This window comes from Triturus cristatus, chromosome 11 (genome assembly GCF_964204655.1).
Source record: "Triturus cristatus chromosome 11, aTriCri1.1, whole genome shotgun sequence".
Taxonomy (NCBI): Eukaryota; Metazoa; Chordata; class Amphibia; order Caudata; family Salamandridae; genus Triturus; species Triturus cristatus.
In genome coordinates, this window is record NC_140594.1 from 398994882 (window position 1) to 399020142 (window position 25261).

A 25261-nucleotide genomic window follows, 5' to 3' on the forward strand; every position below is an offset into this window, starting at 1 on the left:
GGAGCCCATTTTCCTCGACTATTAAGCCCCCAACCTTCCTGGGGAAGCACAAAAGATGGAGTGAGCTGAGCCGACCGGTAGGCCGGCCATCTGGTCACCCAGCCCACAGGGCCATCTGGTCACCCGGCCCGCAGGGCCATCTGGTTGCCCGGCCCGCAGATGGTCCAGGACGACCCAGTGCCCAGATGGCCTGAGACAGCCGGACCCAGTCGCCCTTGCAGTCCGACGACGGCGAGGGTGGCCAGGCACTCGGAGGCCTCTGCTCGGGAGGCTTCTTTCCAGGGCCGCTTGCCTTGCGTGGGAGCAGTGGGAAGGGGGCCCGGCCGGCCAAGGCCATCTGGTCACCCTGCTGACCCGCAAGGGATGGTGACCCCAGTCCCCGCACCCCAGTGGGCAGTGTTAGACCTGGCACCTTGGCGTGAGTCTCCCTTCCACTTTTTTGTTGCTGTGCCTCATGTGTTTTGCTGGTGTTAGCTGCTCAGAGCACTGTGCCACTGCCAACCAGTGCCACAGTGCAAGTGCTCCCTGTATAAAATGTATATGTTGGTTGGATTCCATGACTGGCTTATTTGGTTTACTGTCAGACCCCAGTAAAGTGCACCAGGAGTGCCATGGGCTTGTAAATCCAAATGCTGCTAGTGGGCTTGCAGCACTGGTTGTGCCACCCACAGAAGCAGCCTTGTAAAATATGTCTAAGGTCTGCCATTGCAGAACCTGCGTGCAGTCTGGTACTGTCATGCTGACTGGGCAAGTGCACCCACTTGCCAGTCCCTAAACCTTCCCTTTACTTCATGTGAGTCACCCCTATGGTAGGCCCAAGGGCAGGGAGCATTGTAAGCATAAGGTAGGACAAGCCCTGATGTGTGTGGCATGTCCTAATAGTGAATTACAGCCATTTTCGTTCTTCACTATTGCAAGGCTACCTGTTCTCATAGGCCAGAATGGGCTGTCAGAATTGTTACATTCTATAATCCTAACAGACCCAGGGAACATGGTAGAAATTCGAGTTTAGTATGCCTGAACTCAGAATAATAAAATACATATTTTAGTAAAGTTTATTTTAATATTCTGTGTTTGCAAATACCACTTTTTAGAAAGCTGGTATTTGCTTGCCTAACCATTTCAGCCCGCCTCTGCTATGATGTGTATCTGCTGTCTGGTTTCTGTGAGTGACAGGGCTTGGGAATTCCAGAGGGGCAGGGCTAGGTAGCCTGGTGGTGAATAGAGAAATTGACATCCAGATAGGTGGGAGGAGTGCACCTGGACTCTGAATAGGGCTGTGCTCTGCCACCACAATGCTGGCTCCACCTTCTGTAGAGCGGCTGATGACTCTGCCCTGCACCCTGAATAGAAAGTCAGAGTCATGTCAACAAAGTGCTCAGGAACTGGTTCTGGCTGGGAAAAGGCCCCTCTACCCCAGAGGAACAAAGGAATTAGGGGTATAAGTATTGGGACCTTGCTCCCAAGAAATTAGATCCTGCTTGACAAGAAGAACCTCTGCCTGAGGAGAAGGAACTAGGAAAGCTGTAAAGAGGAGTACTATCCCTGACCTGGGGGATTGGCCTGCAGTGGTTGCCTTGCTGTTGAAGGAGAGGAGAAAGACTACAAAGAAAATGTGCTTCAACTTGTGCTTAAAGATCTCCAAGGGCTTGTGAGTGAGCTTGCCCCCTGAATAAAGTCCCAGGACCAGTGGACTTCATCCGCCTCGTAATCCGCTGCTAGAAACGCTGTTTTTAGCATTTTACCGAGGCCGGGAGCTGTGTACGCCTCGTACCTCCAATTCGTGTCCAGCAACGCACCGTACCCCGCCTGTCTGCCTCAATCAACGCGTCCTACGATCCGTAGATCGCACCGTGACTGGCCGACTTCGCCGCGTACAAACGCTTCGCTTCAGCGAGTCATCTTGGTTGGTACGACTCGCACCTTGCCGCTGAAGTTCAAGGCTGCCGCTCGCATCGGAAGGGGGAGTACGCACCATACGTCCGCCTCGCACCGCAGCCAAAGACTGAAAGCCGCGGCTTCTACAGTACGGCTCGTACGCCGCAACGAACAGCAACTGCACCGCCCCCTCAAGCAACGCGACTCTGGACCTCCACGAGCCGTAGCTCGCACCGTGAAAGAAGGACATCGCCGCGTGCAACGCTTTTGTTTTCACCGCTTTGTCCGTGCCGGACTCATCGAATTAAGGTACTGTGTACGACTCGCACTGCATTTGTGTGCGCTTTGGACCAGAGCATCCGCTGTGCCTGTTTGACTCTTTCTGGGCATTTTCATCACGTGAGAGCCGGACAAAGGGTACGAATCGCACAGAACTTTAAAACCAAGCATTTTAACAAGAACTCTTCATTGCTAACAGTATTGTGGTCATTTTTGTCGTTATTTGGTCTTGTGCTAAGTCTTTACATAAAAGATAACTATTTTTGATATAACTCTAGTGTGGTGTCTATTTGTGGTGTTGTCACTGGGTTACTGTATATGGTCACAAATGCTTAACCTATAACGCTCTGAGCTAAGCCTTGTCTGCTCGCGCCAAGCTACCTAGAGGGTGAGCAGGGGTTATTATAAGAGTGTACCCCCTTACCCTGACTAGAGGAGAGGGTCCCTGCTTGTCACAAGTACCTACCTGTGCCAACCAGAGATCCCCAATTCTAACAGGCAGGGACAGGAGGGGGGAGGCCCCCGTGCTGGAGGGCACGTGGTGGAGGCGGCCTCCCACAGGCCTGCATCACCCCCTCCGTGTCACTCCTGCCCAGCGGCAGAGGGGCCCACCCCTGGGTGTGGTGGAAGAAGATGGAGACCCACACATGGAGATACAAAAGCTTGGTTCAGAGGATGACTTTCAATAGATCGCAGAGAGGTAGCTGCTCTGCTACTTATGAAACCCTGACCCAGAATCAGGTCGTCTACAAATGATTTAACACTGGGTGCCCCACGAACATGCGGGTGCTCTAAGGGTGATGGAGGCGGCCCCCTTCTGTTGGCGCTCCGGTCCCAAAGCGAGCGGCTCTATGCACCGGACTCCCAAGAGAGGCCGGCTATCCCAAGCCAACCGAGTCTCTACGGCACTGCGGTGTCGTCATGGTTTGGGGAGATTCTGACTTAGAGGCGTTCAGTCATAATCCCACAGATGGTAGCTTCGCCCCATTGGCTCCTCAGCCAAGCACATGCACCAAATGTCTGAACCTGCAGTTCCTCTCAAACTATACAGGATTACTATTGCAACAACACATCATCAGGAGGGTAAAACTAACCTGCTTCACGACAGTCTAAACCGAGCTCATGTTCCCTATTAGTGGGAGAACAATCTAACACTTGGTGAATTCTGCTTCACAATGCTAGGAAGAGCCGACATCTAAGGATCAAAAAGCGATGTCGCTATAAACGCTTGGCCGCCACAAGCCAGTTATCTCTATGGTAACTTTTCTGACGCCTCCTGTTTGAAACCCATAAAGGCAAAAGGATCGCGAGGCCCTGCTTTCACGGTCTGTATTCATATTGAAAATCGAGATCAAGCGAGTTTTTGCCCTTCTGCTCCGCGGGAGTTTGTCCTTTCTGAGCTCGCCATAGGACACCTGCGTTATAGTTTGACAGGTGTACAGCCCCAGTCAAACGTCCCACTAGCTACTGTCCCCAGAAAAGGTCGCGCCCGGCGGGCGCGCGGGCGCTTGGAGCCAGAAGCGAGAGCCCCACAGGGCTCACCTCCTGCCTCACAGGGTAAGTGAAAAAATTATAAGAGTAGTGGTATTTCACCAGCGGCCCGAGAGCCTCCCACTTATCCTACACTTCTCCTGTCTCTTCACAGTGCCAGACTAGAGTCAAGCTCAAAATGGACCTCTTTCCCCGCTGATTCTGCCATGCCCGTTCCCTTGCCTGTGGTTTCGCTAGATAGTAGGTAGGGACAGTGAGAATCTCGTACATCCATTCATGCGCATCACTAATTAGATGACGAGGCATTTGGCTACCTTAAGAGAGTCATAGTTACTCCTGCCGTTTTCCCACGCTTCATTGAATTTCTTCACTTTGACATTCAGAGCACTGGGCAGAAATCACATTGTGTCAACACCCCCCTCGGGCCTTGGCGATGCTTTGTTTTAATTAAAGAGTTGGATTCCCCTGGTCCGGACCAGTTCTAAGTCAGCTGCTATGTGCCGGCCGAGGCAGAACGCTGGCTCTGCGCCCCTGGGGAGGGGCACAGGAAGAGGCGACCACCACAGCTGGGGCGATCCACAGGAAGGGCCCGGCTCGAATCCAGAGTCACTGCCGCCCCCAAAGGGTGGCGCCTCGTCCAGCCATGGCACGCGCCGAGCCCCGCTTTGTGTTCCAGCCCGACCGACCCAGCCCTTTGAGCCAATCCTTATCCGGAAGTTACGGATCTGACTTTGCCGACTTCCCTTACCTACAATGTTCCAACATGCCAAAGGCTGTTCACTTTGGAGACCTGCTGCGTATATCAGTACAACCTGGCGCGAGATTTACACCATCTCCCCTGGATTATCAAGGACCAGTGAGAGCTCACCAGATGCCACCGGAACCACAACACTTTCCAAGGCATGGGCCCCTCTCTTGGGGTGAACCCATTCCAGGGCGCCCCACCGTTCACAAAGAAAAGTGAACTCTCCCTGGGGCTCCCGCCTGCTTCTCCCGGGATCATTTGCATTACTGCACTGGACGCCGCGAGGGCGCCTGTCTCCACCACTCCGGGTTCGAGGATCTGAACCCGACTCCCTTTCATTCGGCTGAGGGCAATGGAGGCCATCGCCCGTCCTTTCCAAACGGCGCTCATCCATCTCTTAGGACCGACTGACCCATGTTCAACTGCTGAACACATGGAACCCTTCTCCACTTCAGCCTTCAAAGTTCTTGTTTGAATATTTGCTACTACCACCAAGATATGCACCTGCGGCGGCTCCAACTGGGCCCTCGTCCCGGGCTTCCATGCGCACCTCAGTGGCCCTCCTACTCGTCGCGACCGAGGTGAGGTCTGGTGGTGCGCCCGCCACTGGGAGCGTGGCGGGATCCCACCTCAGCCGGCGCACACTGGCCCTCACCTTTATTGTGCCACAGGGTTTTGCTGGGCCTCCGACTCGCGCTCGTGTTAGACTCCTTCGCCCATGTTTCAAGATGGGTCGGTGGGTAACTGACATCGCCGCAGCCCCTGGCGCCCGGCGTGGGCCTCCCTGCCCGGCGGCGCAACGCGGTAAGGGCGTACTGAGCACAGTCCGCCCAAGTCGACAGTCATGCCAGGAGCAGGGGGCCACGTCCCCCCTTCCCCGCCCCGGCACGCCATGAGGGGAAGCCGGGAGTGGGTTCCCGGGGGAGGACACGGAGGTGGTCGAATCTCCCTTGACCCCGCAGACACTGTGAAGCTGCTGCCAGGGGGACTGTAACACCCTCTGCCTGAGCAGAAGGCCACCTGCCACCCTGAAGCCGGTAGCGGTGCCGACCCAGAGCCGGCACCGCTACCGGCCTAACACTGTCCACGGGGTGAGCATCAGCAAAACACACAAGATGATGGACGGAATGTTGCACATTGGCAAAACATTCACCCCCAGTCAGAGATCTGGGTTTAATCCATCGTTATTTTGCTCACCACTAGGCCTGGGCGAAAATTTCGTTCCGTTCGCGGAAATTGCGATAATTTGACATTTTTGCGTTCCGCGGAAAGCGCGAAAATGTCAAAATTTCCGCATTCCGCAGCTTAGCGATAATTTGGTTCTTGCTCGCGCTGTAAAATAATACATTCTCGCGCGTGCGCGATCGCCTTACCTGAATCCCTGCGTTCGCCGACAAGTTTTCTTGATCCGGTCGCGTTCTCCATGAGATGTTGTATTGTTTTTAGCCATTTGCACTGTCTCGCGACAGTTCGCGCCCGCAGTAACGTCATGCGTCGCGCGATCACGTCTTTCTTCTCGCGATCATGCACCGCGAGACAACTGAAAACAAGATGGCCGCGCCCGCGAGCAACCACATGGGTAAGTTGGCGAGCCGCAACTGTGGAATCTGAAATGTAAGCAAGAAATGAATCCACACAAACGGTCCTCAGTCAAGGGTAAGATGACAGCGTTTATTAGAAACCAACAACAGATTAGCGTGCAGCACGGGGGCACCCAGCAAAGTCACTGAGTGCCCAAAGATGTGACATTGGTGATCGCTTTTATAAGCCAAAACCACAAAGGATACGTCATCATCACATACGTAGCACAAATTAAGCATAGTTCATTTGACCAATTTGCAAGGGCCTAGATAGTTATATACCATTTAAGGTCCGAAAAGTACTGTTGCAGACTGCGTGACCTAGGTCTGCTTCTGGGACTTTCCACTGTAATGTAAGATATAGGTCTGGTGCTTTTCCAGTTAATAGTTGCAACATAATAGAATGGACCAGACATATTACAAAATGTGCTATGCTGAAATGTCTGTGTCTACATGAGCATCTTCTGTATTATTCTTGATCGAACCGTGTGTTACAAAAGCTGTGTCTCTGAAGCGAATGGTAAAGTACAGGCATTTTGTGCACTGCTTTTCATGTCAACTTAGCAGGGCCTAGAAGCTTACAGCATTTGGTATCATACAAGAAAGATGGCTTCTACATTGCCCCATCTGATACCAAATCACTATCTTCTAACCCCTCACCTCCCTGCCGGCCATTGATGAACAGTATTTCAATGTCTTTTGCAAATATTATTATCAGCGCAGTCACTATTATCCCTGGGACTGGCGTCAATATGGCTCCTAACACTGATGGCCATGTTCTGTCCCTTCTTGTACTGGGCATTGTTCCTTTCTTTCACTTTTTAGTTAATGCCTCTGATAAGACCAGATCAGATCTCTTCTATTGCATAAATCACGCAATCCAAAATGTCAAGTCAAATGTCTACTATTTCTTGTGCTATTGTTTGATGTCCAAAAAAGTGGGGAACAAGATGTCTTGCAAGATCAGGTCTCTTATCACACTCAATAGCGGAGTATTTGGCACAGTTAGTTCCAGCACACTATTTAATTTTATTCCAGGACACAATAACCTCATATGAATTATTAGTTGTTACTCTTCTACCCTCACTTGTATAGATCTAAGCCTTCCAGATCTTGTTGCTGGCATTTATCGTAATTGGGGTCTACTTAGGTAGTTGCATACCCTTAACCAAGTGTTCAATTCAGTTCTTTGATGTTCCAAAGCCTTGTTTTTGATATCTAACTAGCGGGTGATGCACCTCCTAGGGGTCTATTGGTGCAGACACCAGTCAACCATGTAGAAGAAAACGTTGGTGCCTTGATGGTGTACTGTCAGAGGTTACTAGCACATGACAGTTGGCACTCCCTTGGAAAGTAGCTGGTACAGACGTCTTTGGAGTGATGATACCCAGAGGCCTGGGCTTGTTGTGCGCATTATGTTACTGCCTCTGGTGTCTTCTGTTTTCTGTTGGAGGCCTAGCCTGCCCCGAGCAGGTGTCTGCCTCTATCTCCTGTTGTTCTTGTCTTGCGTGGTGGATCGAAGGTTGTACCTGCGAGGTGCCTCAGCTTATTCTCTGCTGTCTGGTCCGTCTGCTTTGGAGCTGTGGATCCAGGATGTCAGCCCTTGGCACTTCACTGCTGTTGCTATGCTGAGGATGATCTGGTGAGGTCCCTTCCACCTTGGCTGGAAGCAGTGCCGTCGGGTGTGGACCTTTACCCAGATCCTGTCACCAGGCTGCAGGTCATGTGGCGGTGGAGATGTTGCCTCTGGAAGAGCCTGCAGTACCTGGTGGTGAAGATAACATAAGGTCTCTGTTAATTTCTTGCAGTAACATAAAAGCAGGTAGTCTGTTAATGATAGTGGAGCTGTGGACATATGGCCTGCAATGTTCATGGGGTGGCCAAATATTATTTGCTGGGCTGGGCTTTGTTACCCTATCTGGCGTGCTCCTCATAGTCAGCAGGGCTAGTGGTAGTGCACCTACCCATGAAAGTTCAGTTGATGCACACATTTTTCCAATCTTATTCCAAAGCGTGGGATAAGTTCCTGTAGGAGGCATTTGGCAACCGTATGTGCATCACAGTTCTCTGTTGGGTATGCTTCGGTCCACTTACTGAACATGCACACAATTACCATCACATGTTTGTACTTGTGGGTGGGGGACATGTCTATGAAGTCCATCTGGAGGCTTTCAAATGGTCTTGGGGAGGTGGGAAATGACCATGTGCAGTTGGTGTGCCCTTTCCAGTATTGTATTGTGCGCAAACAGTGCATTGCCTGCAAAGTCTTTCTGCTATTTGGCGGAACTTGGAGTTGTACCAGCATTGGGAAAACAGTCTGATTCATGCCATCTCGGCCAACATGTGAGAGATCGTGAAAAAAGGCATGTGATAGAAGGAAGCATTGCTGAGGGCAGGCATATCTTCCCATTGGGCCCTGTCCATAACCCCTCCTTTGTTTTCACACATCCTCCTTTGGCCCATTTCTCTTTTTCATCCTCCCCTACCTTCCTCTTAATATAAATTGGGTCAAAGTGTACTGAGTCACTGTTATATTTAGTATTCTTCTCGCTGCTTGTTATTTGTACCATTGCTAACTGGCAGCCTGTCAGTGCTATTGTCTTTTCTTCCCCATCAATAAATGCGTTGCCCTTTGATACATATTCCTTTGATGATGTGTGCGCTTCACATTTTATTATCGCCACTGTAGTTGGTCTTAGTAATGCTTGGAGGAAGCCACTGATCAACTGTGCATGTTATATTTGTTGGCCTGTGGGTGTGAGGAATCCCCTCATGGAGAGAGAGGGAAAGAGACAACATTTTGATAAACACAGAAGGTCACTGTTAATGCCAGACCTAATTAGGGGCTGAGTTATGAAATAAAGTGCACCCACGTACTCTGATTAAGTGCAGATATACATCTGTGGTTATTTCACAAGACTTTACAGAAGCAGGACAAGAAATAGTACTCCTAGAAAATATTTGTGAACTGCATTTAAGCATGAGCAAATATGCAGGTGTAGATCTACTCATGCGAAAATCTGAGTGTTTGCAAGCTCACTTTTCCTCCATCCACTTTTAGCCAACCTTGGAAGAAGTATTAGGTCTGCCATTTTCAGGAGTAAAAATCCAACCTGTCTCAGCATTCCTACCATTACCTCCATCCTCTGTATGTAGATCTGTGGAACGTGGCAGCATAAGGTAATAGTTAGTATTCAAACCCTACTATGGAAGGAGCCCTGGCATAATCAGAAATGCTATTTTAGAGATCTTATATAATGAAATTGCTGCCATAATTTGTCGCCGCATTGCATGGCACAAAAGGGACAAGTGGTTTTTGTCACAGGACACCTATTCACTAACACCCCTAAAGACTGCACCTGTACATTAAAAGACATAATAGATCTGTACACCTTGTATCCTTAAAACATCATAATACGAAGCACAGTTATTCAATGCACACTATCCTTCTGCATTGGCATATACTCATTACTAAAGACCAATAAATAAATATAATATCACTACTCTTTGTCCAATCCTTTGTAGTCCCTGGCGAATGCACTACTTTCAAAAGCGTTTTAGCGCATTCCCCTTACAATATAAATTGTTATATATCCTGCAACTCTGAAGAACCTAGAAATGAAAAACATTAATATACATACACAATATTTCTTTTAGATGCATACATAAAATAGTGCTTCTCCTTGATCCATTCAATTAGGCAAAACCCTTTAAGAGCGCAATATACCTAGTGCTATTCTATATGTGCTTGTGAGGATGGTGGCGTTATATGTTAGGCTGCCGTCTGTGGAGTGAGAAATGGGGAAAACAATCCAGCTACCTAACATGACCTAATTGTGTTATCCTGGGCATTTCATTTTTATCTTAGCAACTTACATCTTTTTTAATAATGGGAACCCAGGCCACCCAGATCATTCATCTTTTAGCTCAATAGCTAATATGTTCAAATGCACACTTCGAAAAACCAGCACTTGAAACAGGGACAATACCTATAAATGCACGGAAATAACCTGATAACTGGCAGGAGGGTCCTCTGTTCCCCCTGCTATTAAGTAGCCTTTGCGCAATGTAATGGAATCTTTTGTCCTTTAAAATAGCAAATGTCTCCTGTTGTAAATCACTCTGGGAGATGGGGTGGGGGACCTGTGGATAGCATCACTCTGGCCCTCACAATGTCAATTGACAAGACACCAAACAGACACGTACGACACATCTTTTCTCTGCCGTTCTTGCATCTGAAAATGTTGCACCAAAACTTATTAAAGTGCATATACACAAAATAACATTTGCCCTTCATCAATCTTTAAATGAACTTTAAACTATAAATTGTAACAGTTATTCAATCCTATTTTGTTAATACACATTTAAGAATTAGCATTCCCTTCCAATCTCCGCTGCGAAGAATACATTTCATTTTTAACCAGTTCTGTTCATACCCACAGAAAACTGTTGTAGTGTGTGGTTTAGTCTTGGCGCAATGCCCAGAATCTGTGGCCAGCCCACGATCGTTATTTCAAAGCCAGTCCAAAAGAGTTTTCTTTAACCCCTTAATGTATCATATAATCAAAGACCGTGCTGGCCATTTCTCAGTAACTATTGCTTTATTTTTTTTCTCACTCTTTCTACTCTACAAAATTATCAGGCGTTCCCTTCCATCTATTTGTCTCCCTTCCTGTCTCATTAGTTCTATGTACCCTCTTCTTTGTTCTACATGTAATTTCAGAAATATGTTGGTAAAGGACATGAGATCTGCTCTGGATCATGAGACCTGTACAAATTCCACTTTATTCTCCTTTTCCCCAGGTGGAGGGGGCACATTTCACAGGGGCATTATCAATGTGGTGCGTTGTGGGCACTTGGAAAGAAATCAGGGAACGTAAATTTGACAACATCGCAACTATAATATGGAGAGAGGGGGGCTGTTCCCGTATTCTGTGTTTGTCTTAGGGCCATAGCTTTCTGCTTAGAAGCACAGTGGGCCTCAGGACCTTAGCCCATTAAGACGCGGTATTGTATTTTATTTTTCTGTGCATAATTTTAACAGCTTATTTTTCTTTCTGCAGAACTTGAAAGGTGCATAGGCTGCGTCCTGTCCCATAGTTACAAGAGAAGCAGTATTTTGAAACATCCTGTCAAAAGTTCTATATGGTTAACTTCCCCATTTATGAGATTGTGCACGAGAAATTTGCAAAAGGTCTGCTCATCATGGGACAGCTCGGTGGGTTGTGCCCCTGTGGTAGAGAATACCAGTGCGTGCTGTGTTTAGCACGCACAATGTATCCTCTCCAAAAACACATTCACTTTGCACTGGTAAGGGTAAACACACTTCAGCGCGCCTCCCACTTCCTCACAGAGGAGAAGCGTGCTCACTCATGTACATTAATCTAACTGAAGGGATGTCTATCAACCCCTTACTGATGATAGAGTGGACCTGCCCAAAATTTGTTGTGCAAGCTCAGGGTCCAAGAGCTCTGTTGCTAGAGTATTACAAAACAAACCCTATAATTAAATAAAAGCACTTCAAATAAATGCACACAATACAATAACAGATCTTCAAATTAATGCATATAATGCAATACCAACACCAACACCCTCCTTGTTGTGAGTAGGTGGGCACCTATTCACATCTGGAGACCACCCTTGGTATCCATCAGGAGGCAGTGCACCAGAGCCAACTGATCTCTGGTCACCACTTTTTCATGTCGTACGTTCCTTGACATGGGGACTGTAAGTCCGGTCTTCTAGCAGTCATGTCATGCCATTATGTACAAATAGTATGGAGTGGAGTCCTTGGCTTAGGGCCACGTTGTATGCCAGGGTGTCTTTGGGGGGGGGGGGGGGGCTGGCTGAGCGTTATCTAGTTTGTTTTTACCTAGTGAATTTCCCATTGTGAGAGGTGAGTGTGGAGTGTGTCAAGTGCAAGCGCTAAACAGGGACAGGGCAGACACACCGGACAGATGGGTGGGGGCCTTGCGCCGGACAATGGACAGACACCACCACAGTGGGTTAACGTACGTGATCATACTCTTCTCAGCCACTCTCCAGCTGATGTGATAGCAGAGGGAGCCATTCGTCAGGCAAACAGACAGATCAGTTACTTCAAGTTCACCCAAGCGGTTATAAGTGAGAATGAGAAATAGTTCTGGGTGCTAAATACTGGCGTCCCATGAACGGAAGAAAAGGTGACAGAATAGTGTCGGAAGGAAGGTTAGTAATTCCGCCTCCTTGCAATCTTCCGTTATCCCATAAGCTGGCGGAAGGGGCGGCTAGGCGGAATTGGAGTCTGTCAGGCAATCCACTAGATAGTGCAGGGTGGTGAACTCTACATTCAGTTCAGGCAAACATATGAAACAAAACACATCCCTGCGCGCAGCGCTGTCAAAGAGGCTGTGTACTAAGAGTATGTGTATTGCCCTTACGCTAATCCCAAAATAGTAACGGGGGGACTTTTATTACGTCAAGAGGTCTCAGGGACAGGATGCAGAGGGTCACTAGCCCTGTATATTATTATTGAACGATGGCGTACAGGACAATTGATATGGGGCAGTCAGACTGATTAGCAGCGTCAAAGGTTAGTGGTGTTAGCGTCACAATACCCAAAGAAGAGATAACATCATACAGAGACTAGTAAAGCTCTGGAACCCTAACCAAACCTTGCCACTATATATAAGAGGCCTATGTAGTACACAAAAGAAATGCAAGGAATCCCCATAGCAACAAACAAAACAGCAACCACGAATAAACAAACAACAACAAACAGGTTAACTACAACAAATAGGTCAACTGATACTCCCCCCTCCCCCCCCCCCTGTGCCTAGGAAATTCCCTAGGCACAGCTGGAGACCGCCTCAGGCGTCCAGTAGGAGGCAGCGCCCCACTGGGTACCCGGGTCCAGCGGCGCTGAGGTGAGGCAACTTGGCCCAGACCTGAGTACAGGGACCTGGAGAACGGGCGCCCTAAGAAACCGTTGCAACCAAAAGAGGGGCAGTCCAGGGACCGCCACTCCCATGATATCGTACCTGTACCAAACAGGATGCGCGCTGTCAGGGGTGCAAAACCGCCACCACCTGAACCTGGGGAGCCAAACTGCCACAACTCTAAAACGAGGGGCTACCTGCTACCACCCAAAACCTGGGGAGCATAACTGCTACAACTCTAAAACGAGGAGCTACCTGCTACCACCCAAACTGGAGTACAGAACTCCCAAAGGAAACTTACCGGCGTCTGTTGAGTCTGGCAAAGCGTACCGACCTCTGTTCAAGTCAACGGGAAAAATCCGTGAATGTCCTGCCCCCCCCAACGGCTGGGGACTCTCTGCTAGCAAGACAGGGTGTGCAGTAGGTCGCCCTCCTCGGCACGCCATCAGCCAGGTGCTGCCTGGCACCAGGGAGTCACTGCGTGCTGGGAACCTGCAGAGGGGCGCTGTCACCGGCCAGGTGGGGAGGGAATCCGGACCAGGAACTGAACGGTAGAGCAAAAATGCACATGTAAAAATTCAGGCAGAGAGCGGCAGCAATGTCAGAGATCAAGAGCTACGCACGGAACCAGAGGAGAAAGCCTGTCTGCATCCTCTAACGAGGGGCAGACACAAAACAGGAACTCAGTCCACATCCGAATGATGACAGACCGCAAAGTAAATCACAAGAGCCACAAAAAGAACACAGAAGAAAGTGATAAGTACAGGCGTAATGATAGCCATTGAGGTGTCCCACAAGTCGGGGAAGCAGACCTCATATATGTCGCCCGGGCACAAGCATATTACCCTTGACATAGGAGAGAGAGAAGGGAGCAGGAGCCAGAGGCAAAGCGAAGTCAACAGATGGGCAGACAGTCCCCCAGCGTTCCAAGGGAGGCGGAGGAGAGAGGAAGGCAAATGGAAATCGTCCTTGATCCTCATGTCTCCGAACCCTGATGGAAGCTGGAGTCCAGGCCGCCAGTCCGTGAAATCGCCAGTGGTCTGGAAGCTGCATTCTCCACCAAATGTGGAATCTGAAATATAAGCAAGAAATGAATCCACACAAACGGTCCTCAGTCAAGGGTAAGATGACAGCGTTTATTAGAAACCAACAACAGATTAGCGTGCAGCACGGGGGCACCCAGCAAAGTCACTGAGTGCCCAAAGATGTGACATTGGTGATAGCTTTTATAAGCCAAAACCACAAAGGATACGGCATCATCACATACGTAGCACAAATTAAGCATAGTTCATTTGACCAATTTGCAAGGGCCTAGATAGTTCTATACCATTTAAGGTCCGAAAAGTACTGTTGCAGACTGCGTGACCTAGGTCTGCTTCTGGGACTTTCCACTGTAATGTAAGATATAGGTCTGGTGCTTTTCCAGTTAATAGTTGCAACATAATAGAAGTGACCAGACATATTACAAAATGTGCTATGCTGAAATGTCTGTGTCTACATGAGCATCTTCTGTATTATTCTTGATCGAACCGTGTGTTACAAAAGCTGTGTCTCTGAAGCGAATGGTTAAGTACAGGCATTTTGTGCACTGCTTTTCATGTCAACTTAGCAGGGCCTAGAAGCTTACAGCATTTGGTATCATACAAGAAAGATGGCTTCTACACAACCATGCAGAAAATCTCGCGAACATGCGGGAAAAAAACTTCCGCATCTTCGCGATATTTCCGCGTGTTTGCGATAATTTTTAACATTTTCGCGATAATTCGCGAAAGTGGATTTCGCAAATTCCGCCCACCCCTACTCACCACGCTACCCCAGTTCAGACATGGCCATATGCAAATCAGTCTTAACCCTGTGCCTCATGGGAACATTCCAGCCCGAACTGCCAAGCCATGTCTTCCCTGGACCGGAATCAAGCATCCTAGGACCGGTTTCGGGGTTTCACCCCTCTTCAGCCAGGATAGCTTGACTCCAATGGCGTAGTGAGCACGGGACCCACGTCTGGGCATACCCTTCCCACATAGGGCGAACAGCAAAACACACAAGATGATGGACGGAATGTTGCACATTGGCAAAACATTCACCCCCAGTTACAGATCTGGGTTTAATCCATCGTTATTTTGCTCACCACGCCACCCCAGTTCAGACATGGCCATATGCAAATCCGTCTTGACCCTGTGCACGTGGTGAGCATCAATCAGAAGGAATGCCAGGGAGTCAGTCTTCTGTACGCCACATTTCCTGCGTTCACAGCCGGACGGAGATTCGTCACTGGGCTCTTCCCTCTTCACTCGCCGTTACTGCAGGAATCCTGGTTAGTTTTTTTCCCTCCACTTAGTGATATGCTTAAATTCAGCGGGTCGCCAAGTCTGATCTGAGGTTGTAGCCAGAAAAAACACCAAAGCGTTAGGGGGAGCCGCCGGAGAATGCCAGGCCCCTGCCAGAGCAGGGACCTGGCATCCCAGCAGCGCACGCCCTCTGTCCCCGGATCGGATCTGGAGGGGCTTCGCCCTCGTTCCTGGGACAGGCCATGGGCATACCAGTCACCAAGGCGGGGAAGTGTGGCTAGGCGCACCGGCAGCGTACCTCCGTGACAGGACCTGGTGAGGACCCCTGCCATGGGCAATCAGGGGATCTGAGCTTGTGAGGGGACAAAGGGAAGTGGAGCTAACCCTGCGACGTCCCCAGCCGCGTCCCGTGAAAGCCCCGGGGCGATTGGTGATCGAGCGACCCTCAGATAGGCGTAGCCCCGGTATTTACCCGGGGCCACAAGAGTCGATGATCAATGTGTCCTGCAATTCACACTAATTCTCGCAGCTAGCTGCGTTCTTCATCTACGCGCGAGCCAAGTGATCCACTGCCAAGAGTCACAGGCAACTTTTTGAAAATGTTCGCCCACCTGCAGGCGCAAGAGAGGTGGGAGGGAGGTGACGCCTCCATCCACCGCCCGCGATGCGAGACGGCCATGGCGCCCTGTTCAAGGCTTCCCCTCTGGGAGTCAGACTGCACTGCTGGGAGAAAAAAACATTGCCAGGCACTTGGTCTGGGAGTCCCCTCGCCCACCTGCGGGTGAGGGGGGCTCCTGGAGCGACGGGAGCAGGCAACAGCCCCACCACCACCGGTCCCTCCCAGGGTAACCGGGAGGGACTACACAAATCTTCAAACCCCTTGGCCAGGCTGGACGAGACAGGGCCAAACTGGGTACCTGGCAACGAGAGAGGGTCGCACTACCTGCACGTCTGCCATCTGTTGCCAGGCGGCCCCGTGCCGTGCCGGCGGGTTGGTGGGAAGCCCACCTCACCCATGCCCAGGTCGAAGGCGCCAAAAGGGGAGAGCCAGGAGGCTCCCCCTCACCCGCACGCCTTCCACCGAGTGCAGCCGCGGGTCCCCTCGCAGGCCCTTGGCTCCTTCTCTTCCAGGCTGCCCTGCTGCGCGAGAAGGACTGTTCCTCAGTCGCCCGAAGCCCGGACGGGCCGGGACTCAGGTGCGGGAGGTCCCGGGGTGGCAGGGTCAAGCGCCCCATGTGGGCACAGACCGCTCCACCGGCCGGGGCACGCAAGGGCAGGGCGGGGCCCTGTGCCTAGGATGTGCTTGCCGCTAATGATCCCTCCGCAGGTTCACCTACAGAAACCTTGTTACGACTTTTACTTCCTCTAGATAGTCAAGTTTGATCATCTTCTCGGTGCTCCACCAGAGCCGTTGCCGACCCCGGCGGGGCCGATCCGAGTACCTCAGTAAACCATCCAATCGGTAGTAGTGACGGGCAGTGTGTACAAAGGGCAGGGACTTAATCAACGCAAGCTTATGACCCGCACCTACTGGGAATTCCTCGCATGGGAAGTAATTGAAATCCCAATCACAAACTGGGTTCAGCGGGTTACCCGCATCTGTCAGCAAAGGATAGACACACGCTGATCCATTCAGTGTAGCGCGCGTGCAGCCCCGGACATCTAAGGGCATCACAGACCTGTTTTTGCTTGATCTCGTGTGGCTGAACACCACTTGTCCCACTAAGAAGTTGGACGCCGACCGCTGGAGGTCACGTAACTAGTTAGCATGGAGGAGTCTTTTTCGTTGTCGGAATTAACCAGACAAATCGCTCCACCAACTAAGAACGGCCATGCACCACCACCCACAGAATCGAGAAAGAGCTATCAATCTGTCAATTCTTTCCGTGTCCGGGCCGGTTGAGGTTTCCTGTGTTCAGTCAAATTAATCCGCAGGCTCCACTCCTGGTGTTGCCCTTCCATCAATTCCTTTAAGTTTCAGCTTTGCAATCAAACTCCCTCCGGAACCCAAAGACTTTGGTTTCCCGGAAGCTGCTCAGCGGGTCATGGGAATAACGCTGCCGGATCGCTAGTCGGCATTGTTTATGGTCAGAACTACGACGGTATCTGATTGTCTTCGAACCTCCGACTTTCGTTCTTGATTAATGAAAACATTCTTGGCAAATGCTTTTGCTTTGGTTCGTCTTGCGCCAGTCCAAGAATTTCACCTCTAGTGGCACAATACGAATGCCGCTGGCCGTCCCTCTTAATCATGGCCCCAGTTCCGAAAACCAACAAAATAGAACCGGAGTCCTATTCCATTATTCCTAGCTGAAGTATTCAGGCGACCAGCCTGCTTTGAACACTCATTTTTTCAAATTAAACGCTTCGGATCCCCAGGACACTCAGTCAAGAGCATCAAGGGGGCAGCGAGAGGCAGGGACCGGGACAGGCTGTAGCTCGCCACGTGGCTGAACGCCAGCTCGATCCCAAGATTCAACTACAAGCTTTTTAACTGCAGGAAAAGGGATCCTCAATAAAGGATTTAAAGTGTACAATTACAGGGCCTCGAAAGAGTCCTGTATTGTTATTTTTCGTCACTACCTCCCCGAGTCGGGAGTGGGTAATTTGCACGCATGCTGCCTTCCTTGGATGTGGAAGCTGTTTCTCAGGCTCCCTCTCTGGAATCTAACCCTGATTCCCCGTTACCCGTGGGCACCATGGTAGGCACAGAAAGTACCTTTGAAAGTTGATTGGGCAGACATCCGAATGTATCGTCGCCGTCACGGGGACGTGCGATCGGCCCAAGGTTATCTAGAGTCAACAAAGCGGCCAGGCGAGACCGGATTGGTCTTGGTCTGATAAATGCACGCATCCCAGGAGGTCAGCGCTCGTCGGCATGCATTAGCTCTAGAATTACCACAGTTATCCAAGTAACAGATGGAGCGATCAAAGGAACCACAACTGATTTAATGAGCCATTCGCAGTTTCACTGTACCAGCCGTGTGTACTAACACGTGCATGGTTTAATCTTCGAGACAAGCATATGTTACTGGCAAGATCAACCAGGTAGCCGCACCTGCTGACGGGGTGGGTTCGGGAGCCGCGTGCCCGGCCTTCGGTCTTCTGGGTAAGATGAAGGGCAGCCCGCCAGGCGGCAGGCCCTCAAGTCGGACGGTCCATGCGGGTGGAAGCTCTTTGCTTGAAACAACAGCCGAGGCTGGCCATGCAGTCCATCCCTAAACAGACAGAGAGTGCCCAGTCGATCGTAATACGTCCGGGCCCTGCATGGGGGTTGCCGGCTTTGCGTCCCTGCCTGTTCCCGGGGCGAGTAGGCTCAGAGGAAAGGGCCATCGGAAGGGGCTGAGAGACAGGCACAGACCTGGACCCCTGGGGGCCCCGGGAGGGCGGACCTGGGTCCTGCCTTCCCCTGTCTCGGAATCACTGGACCTCACGGAGGTCTGACTGATCCTCTCCCTAGTAATCCGGAGGAAAAATACCCCCCTTTCTTGTGATCTGTGCGCACAAGGTGACAGAGGGGACCCAAGATGCGAATGTGCGCAACCTCCTGCAGCCCTCGCTGGGATCGGGGAGGTAATTTGAGCCCTCATCGGGACTTCCAGGGAAGCCCGACTATCTGGTCGCCCCTTTGGAAAGCATTGCGTGCGACCAGATGGCCAAGAGGATAGGTGCGACCAGATGTCCGAGGGGAAAGGCGTGACCAGATGGCCGGGTTCAGCGGGTGGCCATCAGGTCGCTCTGTGCCCTAACAAAAGGGCAAGCGGGTGCTGAGGCATGGGGGGCCGGAGGCCTGGGCCCCAGCTGGGGATCAGCCATGATGCTGCGAGGGGGGGAGCCGATGGGCCCTCCGACCCAGGACCCGCAGACAACTTGACAAGCAGGAGAAGCAGGTAGGTCTGCACAGGACTGACGGGCCCCCGTCCCGGTCCCTTGGCATAGGGGCATGCCAAGGGATGGGGCCCAGGGCTGGAACACCTGACCCCAGGCCCAGCGGCGCCCCTGGACCCAGCCGCGGCTCCCGGGTCCAGAGGCACAGGGGAAGCCTCCCTGGGCCCGCGGGCCCCCGTCCCGTGCACCCTGCCACACGGCAGGCCCAAGGACGGAGCCCGGGGTGGGGAGGCCGCTCTCTCCGGGCCCTCAGGGGTCCCGGACGGAGCTCCTGAGCCCAGCCAAGCAAGGGGGGTAGGCCTTTGGCCTACTGGCAGGCCGGCGGATGATGCCCAGGGCTGGAGCACCCGATCCGGGGCCTGACAGGGCCCCTGGACCCTGCCAGGGCTCCAGGGCCCAGAGGCATGGGGGAAGCCTCCCCAGGCCTGCAGGACCCCGTCCCAGGCACCCTGCCACAGGGCAGAGCCCAGGGTGAGGAGACCGCCCTCGCCGGGCCCTCAGGGACCCCAGACGGAGCTCCTGAACCCAGCCAAGCGAGGGGCGCTCCCCAGGCACGACGGAATCCCGCCTCGGGCCTTTGGCATAGCAGCAGGCCGGGGACGGAGCCCAGGGCTGGAGCACCTGACCCGGGGCCCGGCATGCCCCCTGGACCCAGCCGGGGCTTCCGGGCCCAGAGGCACAGGGGAAGCCTCCCTGGGCCCACGGGACCTCGTCCCAGGAACCCTGTCACGCGGCAGGCCCGAGGACAGATCCCGGGGTGGGGAGGCCACCCTCCCTGGGCCCTCAGGGGGACCCAGATGGAGCTCCTGAACCCAGCCAAGCGAGGGGGGCTCCCCCGGGCACAATGGAACCCCGTCTCAGGCCTTTGGTATAGCGGCAGGCCGGGGGATGGGGTTCAGGGCTTGAGCAACTGACCCGAGTTCCCCTGGACCCAGTCAGAGGCTTCTGGGCTCAGAGGTGCAGGGGTATCCTCCCCGGGCCTGCGGGACCCCGTCCTGGACACCCTGCCACATGGCAGGCCCGAGGACGGAGCCCGGGTGAGGAGGCCACCCTCCCCAGGGTCCTCAGGGGCCCCGGACAGAGCTCCTAAACCCAGCCAAGCAGGGGAGGCTCCCCGAGCACAACTGAACCCCGTCTCAGGCCTTTGGCAGAGCGGCAGGCCGAGGAATGGGGCACAGGGCTGGCACACCTGACCCGGGGCCCTGCGGGCCCCTGGACCCAGCCGGGGCTCCTGGGTCCAGAGGCGCTGGGGAAGTCTTCCCGGGACTGCGGGACCCATTCCGGGCACCCTGTCATGCCACAGGCCCAAGAACGGAGCCCGGGGTGGGGAGGCCGTCTTCCCCGGGCCCCGGCAGGAGCTCCTGAACCCAGCCAAGCAGGGGGGGGCTCCCCGGACCCGGCGGAACCCCGTCTTGAGCTCCTGGCGGAGCAGCAGGCCAGGGGACTGAGCCTGGAGGCCGTGGACCCCGTTGGGGCTCCTGGGCAGAGGTGAGGCCCACATCCTGGGCACCACACCACATGTTGGGCCAGGGGACAGAGCCGCAGGCTGGGGGGGCGTCCTGGCCTGTCTGGCTGCCGGCTGAGGACCGCTAGTCCATAAGGTGTTTGAGTACCCTGTCTCTAGTAATCCGGAGTAAGGGTACCCCCCTTTCTGATAACTCGTGCGCACCGCAAGACTGAGGGGACCCAAGGCGCGGACGCGCCTGACCTTGTTGAGCCCTGGTTGGGATCGAGGAGGCACATGAGCCCTCATTGGGACTTCCAGGGCAGCCCGGCCATCTGGTCGCCCCATTGGAAAGCATTGCGCATGACCAGATGGCTGAGGGGGAAGGCGCGACCAGATAGCCGGGCCCGAATGACGCCAATCTGCATGCCCGAGCCTTCGTGGGGGGCTCCCATCTGCCCTTCAGAGGGCTCAGGGGCTCTGCGTCCAGGGGGCTCAGAGACCCCAGCTGGGCCTCGAGCACGGGGCTGCAGATGGGGTTCTCGACGGACCTCCGACCCGGGGTCCCCCAGGCACCTTGATAGGTGGGCAAAGAAGATGGGAGGACTGCCCGGGTCCAACGGACCCCCGTACTGGGACCATGGTGGAGCAGGGGGATGAAGCCCGGTCCCCTAAGCCCGGCCGGAGGTCTCGGGCCGGCACGCGCAGGAAGGCATCCTCGAGGCCTGCGTCCCAGGCACCTTGTAGCCCGGCAGGCTCAAGGACGTAGCCTGGGGTGGGGAGGGCACCCTCCACCCTTGGGCCACTGAGGGCCCCTGCCGGAGCTCCTGAACCCAAACCGAGCTGGGGAACGCCTGAAGGGACCTGGGCCCATGGCAGAGCGGAGGACGGAGACCAGTGTAGGGAGTGCCCGGCCAGAGCTCTCAGGCCCGGATGCCCAAGGGAGGACCGCCCGGGCGAGATGGAGCCCGTCCCGGGCACTTTACCATGCGGCAGGCTGGAGGATGGAGCCCCGAACAGGGGGGAAGGTGGTGCCCGGTCCCAGCCCATCTGAGAACCGCCAGCCCAGGAGCGGTTCTGGCATACCCTGTCCCTAGTAATTCGGAGGAAGGCTACCCTTCTTTCTGGCAACCCGTGTGCACCGAGTGACGGAGGGGACTCAGGGCACAGGGGAGCCTGACTTCTTGGAGTCCTGGCTGGGATCATGGAGGCGGGTGAGCCCTCATCGGGACTTCCAGGCCAGCCCGGCCATCTGGTCGCCCCATTGGAAAGCATTGCGTGCCACCAGATGGCAAAGGGGAAAGGCGCGACCAGATGGCCGGGCACGAAGGACGTCAATCTGCCCACCCTGAGCCTTCACTGGAGGGCTCCCGCCTGCCCATTCAGGGCTTGGGGGCTCTGCATCCCGAGGGCTCAGAGACCCCAGCTGGGCCTCAGACCCAGGGCTGAGAAAGGGGTCCCCGACGGACCTCCAACCCAGGCCCATGGTTGAGCTTAACTCATCCCTGGGCCCGCCTGGCAGTCCCGGGCCAGGCCGCGCGGGGGAGGCCTCCATGGGCCTGCGTCGGGCCACCTAGGACCCCGGCCTATGCTCCTAAACCCAGCCAAGCTGGGGAAGGCCCACTCAGGCCTAGAGCATGGGACGGAGACCGGGGGGGGGGAGAGGGGGAGCACCCAGCCAGAGCTCTCGGGCCCGAACGCCCAGGAGAGGACTGCCTAGGACAGATGGAGCCCGTCCCGGTCACTTTGCCACGTGGCGGCTGGAGGACGGTGGTGCCTTGTCCCAGCCCATCTGGCCCCTGGTTAAGAACCCAGCCAGTCCGGGGAGTGGGGAGCCTCCCCGGGGACCAGGGACCCCTGTCCCGGGCAGACGGACCCTTGGCAGCCTGCAGGACAGAGGCTCCCACACCCCTGCCCGAATCCCAGGCCCCGGGCCCAGTCCCTGCTTCTCAACCCAGCCAGGCCGGGGGGATCTGGGAGCCTGCCCAAGCACGAGGGACCCCTGTCCCGGCCACACCTCCGTGGAACTCCGCAAAGTGACACTACACCAACTCCGCCCAGGGTTAATATTTACTATCTTTGTCTTCACTTCCTGAGTGCTTCCAAAACCAAGCTGGTGTTCTTGGCTTTCTGCCGTTCTATCTGCACACTAATTCAATACACACCATTGCACTCCATGCCACACAATACCATGCCCCAAAATTCCACTACACACAATTTCACTCCACACAATTCCACACCACATCACATAATTCTACTACTTACCACACAATTCCACATCTCACAATTCAACGTTTCACAATCCCTTGCCACACAATTCTGTCCACGGCACAGAACTCAACTCCATGCCACTTAATTACACTTTATGCCACATAATTCCACTTCACCCATGCCACATAATTCCACACCACATAATTCCACTCCAGTCCATGCCACATAATTCCACTCCAGTCCATGCAACACAGTTCCACTACATGCCACACCATTTCACTCCAGGCCACTCAGTTCCATGCCACATAATTCTACTCCATTGCACATAGTTCCGCTCCACACCACATAATTCCACATCACATAATTCCACTCTATACCTCATAAATCCACCCCACAGCACACAATTCCACTCCACATTACACAATTGCACTCCACCCCACAAAATTTCATGTCTCAGAATCACACTCCACAATTACATACAACACAACAAAATAATTCCATTGTACACCACATAATTCCACTTCACATGTTTATAATCTACTGCACGCCACATAATTCCACTCTGTGCCACATAATTCTACTCCATTCTACGCCACACAATCCGTGGCGTATAATTCTACTCCTTTCTACATTACACAATTGCACTCCATGTCACACAATTGCACTCCACTCTACATAATGCAATGCACGCAACACATTTCCATGGCACATAATTTAATTCTGTGCTGCAAGCTTCCACCCAAACACAAAAACTGGTGTGACACTCTTTACTGGTGCATGGGACAATTCAGTCAGTAGCACACAATGGTCATAGTAACCATATACATCCTCTGACAACACCTTATGGTTTTTAAATAAACCTAGAATACCACCTAAATAAAGGATACTTTGTGGCTTATCCTAAGGCTTTTTTACCCTTTCTAATGGATCCAGGTTTTATCCACAGAAAAATAAGTAATTTCTTAGAACTCCCTTGGGTCAGCCCCAACCTGAGGTCGAGTCCGCCCTGGTAGTACCATCTTACCAGGGTGGGATTTGGTGGCAAATGATGAAGCATGTCACATTACGTGAGTGGGCCTACCTCGTCCAATTCTTGGAATTGCCTTGTTTTACCTGGAGGAAGTATAGCAGTAGGTGATGAAACTGACATTAGCTATAGGTGTGCTATTGTTCCACGCACTAGTAAAGGGTGTCACACCAGTTTTTGTGTTTAGAAGGTTTCTCTGACGCAGGCGTTTCCCTGGTAGTGCCTCTTTCTCTCTCTGAGTTACATGGTATTCTGCACAATTCCACGCCACATAATTCCACTCCAAACTACATAATTCAACTGCACATATTTCTAATCCAGGCAACATATTGCCACTCCACTGCACACTACATAAATCCACTCAATGCAACAAAATGCCATGCCGCATAATTCCATGCCACACCACACAATTCCATGCTACATAATTCCACCCCACACCCCATAATTCCATTCCTTGCCACATAATTCCACTGTACATATTTCCACTCCACGCCACATACTTCCACTCCATGACACATATTTCCACTCCACTGCACTCCACAAAAGTCTACTCAATGCAACAAATTTCCACGCCACATAATTCCATGTCACACTACACAATTCCATGCCATACAACATAATTCTACGCCATGCCACCTAATTCCACACCTTGTCACCTAATTACATTCCACACCAAATAATTAAAGTCAACACAATTGCAGTCCACACCACACAATTCCACAACATGCAACACAATTCTATGCCACATAATTCAACTCCATGCCACATAATTCCACATCGCATAATTGCATGCCACATTATTCCACTCCACATATTTCCAATCCACTCCACATAATTACACTCCATTCAATGCTACACAATTCGATGCCACACTATTTCACACCACACAATTCCATGCTGCATTTTTCCACACCACATAATTACACTCCACTCAAAACCACACAATTCTATGCCGTACAATTCCACACCACATAATTCCACCCCACGCTATATAATTCCACTCTACGCCGCAACACATAATTCCACGCCATGCTACATAAATTCCAATCTGTGCCAAATAATCCCACTACACACTTTACCATATAATTCCACTCAACTCTATTCCACTACTTTCAACCAAGCACAATTCCACATCACACAATTCTACATCCTGCCACACAATTTCATGCCTCACTACACAATTCCACACCAAATAATTCCACTCCACATAATGTCATTCTGATGCACACAATTTCAGTCTGCAACATAATTTCAATCTATGCCACATAATTCCACTCCATGCCATAAATTTCACTCCACATCACAGCAGATAATTCCACTTCACTCATCACAACCCAAATCCAGGCCACACAATTCCATTTCATACCACATACCTCAAGTCCACACCACAGAATTCCACTTCATACCACATAATTATATACTACTAATTTCCATTCCACACTGTGACACATAATTCCCCTCCACCCAACAGATTTCCACTCCACTGCAAGTCACATAATTCCGCTCCACTCAA

General features: G+C 52.4%; 1 protein-coding gene and 3 pseudogenes across 1 annotated transcript in view; 1 reads left to right on the forward strand and 3 right to left on the reverse strand.

The window, feature by feature from the left end:
• LOC146784288 (uncharacterized) overlaps nucleotides 1-25261 on the forward strand; it is a 161110-nt gene that overhangs the window by 34558 nt on the left and 101291 nt on the right. The window lies entirely within an intron of this gene.
• On the reverse strand, nucleotides 2815-4409 carry LOC146784289 (28S ribosomal RNA; annotated as a pseudogene).
• LOC146784290 (5.8S ribosomal RNA) lies at nucleotides 15618-15759 on the reverse strand (annotated as a pseudogene).
• Nucleotides 16489-18229, reverse strand: LOC146784291 (18S ribosomal RNA; annotated as a pseudogene).